Genomic DNA, 2,442 nt, shown 5'->3' with positions numbered 1-2,442 from the left:
CTGAGAAGTTGGGACATTTATGATGGGGCTAGACCATTTAACGCTTTATACACAATATTAAAATGGATCCTATGCTGCACCAGTAACCACTGAAGAGATGCTAGGACAGGAGAAATGCTTTCTCTCCTCTTAGTAGCAGTCAGAAACCTCGCGGCTGCGTTCTGGACCAACTGCAAGCGATTCAGCGATGAATGATTGAGACCCATATAAAGCGCATTGCAATAATCAAGTCTGGAAGTGATGAAGGCGTGAGTAACTATCTCCAAATCCTTAAACGAGAGCATAGATTTTAATTTGGCTATTTGCCTTAGTTGAAAAAAGCTGCTCTTCACCACAGCACTTATCTGGTTTTCAAAATTCAGATCAGTGTCAAAAATCACACCTAAGTTTTTAGCAAAAGGATGAATGTTTGATGACATAGAATCTAGATTAATAGTGATATCAGAGACAGCACCTGGGGGTCCAAAGACAACAATCTCAGGTTTGCTCTCGCTTATGTTCGTAATTCTGAGTATGTGATTTTTTGTGTAGTCCACTGATAGCGTAGATAAGATTTTACTTCAAATTTAAAGTACAATTAAAAGGTATATGTCAAGTATAAAAATTAATAGGTAAATGAACATTGCAGTGTACTTAAAGTGCAAAAATAAATAAGTAGTAAACTAAGTATGATGTTAAGTTCACTTTAAGAAAAGTTGTAGTATAAAAGTAGTACTGTAGTAGTTTACTGAGAGTACAGTAAAAGAACACTTGCAGCACAAAAGTAGTAACCTACTAGTTTACTAAGAGTACACTATCAGAACACTTGCAGTATAAGACTAGTAAACTACTTAACAAAGAGTACATTAAGAACACTTGCAAGTATACTTGCAGTATAAAACTAGTAAACTTGTAGTCTAGTGAGTATACGTCAAAGTGTACTTTTATAATCTAGTCATTTATTACAAGTATTAAAATAGTAAACTACTAGTATACTCATAAGTTCACTTGCAGTACAAATGAAAAACGTAATTGTGGACTAGTTGTGCAAAGTTTACTACTGTTAGACTTATAGTACACTTAAAAGTATACTTTTATGTACTAAAAAGTGGGCCAATTTAGTTCCAAGCGGAATTCAAATAGTACACTTACAAGTATACTAGTACATAGATGTTAGTATACTTACTACTTGAAGTATACTTAAAATATACTTCAACATTACTTAAGTATACTTCATAAAATGAAGTGGAAGTATACTTTTTCGTAAGGGTAGGTGGGGCAGAGCCCCCTCCAAAATATTCATCCATTTGAAATCATAGAACTGTGTATAAACTAAATCAAGCCTACATTGTTTACTTGTAAATGTGTTCAGTATATTATTTAATAAATATTTTCTTGGCTTCATGGCTATTTTAGGTCAAAAAGTCAATGAATATACACAGAAATTTAGCGCTTGGCTTGTAGTAAAGCCATGTTTTTGGCAGACTGACTTCATTTGTGCTGATTTACTCCACATGCCATTAGATTTTTCATAAGCATGTTGTTTATAGGAACACACTGAGGCTTTCACTGGAGACTGCTGTTATGACCTCTATGATTCTACAACAAAGAAAAACATACTTGGTAATTAAGAAAACATTTAAGATCAATATCTTCTATATCAATACCAAAAAGTTTATAGTGACTGTTAAATTACAACAATTAAGAAATGATTGTAGAAACTGTCAAATTACTAACTGTTCAAATATATTTTACATATTTTTTTTAGTTTTTTTCTAGAATCTTGTACTTGTAGAGACACACCTCTCCGCTCCAAACCCATATGTACAGAGACGAGCAAATACATGCATGTAGGACAAGGTGATCAGAAACTGTGTGAGAGACAAACAAGAAAGATACAAACAGACAATATGAATATGTGCGTATAGCCAATGAGAGGGTCATCTTTATGTTGTTCACCTCTTCCTCGTGCCAGTTAAAACAGGTTGTCCTGAAATGCTCGGCAACAGTTTTAAAAGCAAATAAATCTTTCGCAGACCTATAATATCCAACCAGTTCATCCTCAACTACAGCTCCAGGAAAGCAACGCTGGTTGATAGCTTCAACTGTTCCTTCAATTTGAGCTCTAGTCTGTAAGATAACAATTCATGTATTTTAATCAGAAAGCACATCAAAATAATGAATCTTAAGAAAACATTAGAATAACATTAAGGATCTTCAAGCAACACAATGTGAATTTCAACAACTGAATACCCGAATAACTGAAAACGTTCAGTTAATTTGTAGTTTGACATAATATTGGTGGATACAGAAACACAAAGCTTTAAAGCTCACGTTTTTCATGGTTATGAGATTATAGAAGACCTTTTTTCTTACCCAGTAAAACGTAGCTAAAGTATTGAGGTTGAGATATTAGTTAGGCAGGCAAGGCAAGGCAAGTTTATTTGTATAGCACATTTCATA

General features: G+C 33.7%; 1 long non-coding RNA gene across 1 annotated transcript; it reads right to left on the bottom strand.

Annotated features, from left to right (window-relative positions):
• Positions 1-1,147: 1,147 nt before the first annotated feature.
• Positions 1,148-2,129, bottom strand: LOC107751301 (uncharacterized). The gene is made up of 3 exons (XR_001641226.1): positions 1,939-2,129; positions 1,783-1,850; positions 1,148-1,578 (listed from the first exon to the last, which is right to left on the bottom strand). It is a non-coding gene; the product is annotated as an uncharacterized LOC107751301 (long non-coding RNA).
• Between the last annotated feature and the right edge of the window lie 313 nt (positions 2,130-2,442).

The sequence above is a fragment of the Sinocyclocheilus rhinocerous genome, unplaced genomic scaffold, assembly GCF_001515625.1.
Source record: "Sinocyclocheilus rhinocerous isolate Xijiao unplaced genomic scaffold, SAMN03320098_v1.1 scaffold1884, whole genome shotgun sequence".
Lineage (NCBI taxonomy): Eukaryota > Metazoa > Chordata > Actinopteri > Cypriniformes > Cyprinidae > Sinocyclocheilus > Sinocyclocheilus rhinocerous.
This window is presented reverse-complemented; position numbering and strand designations above follow the sequence as displayed.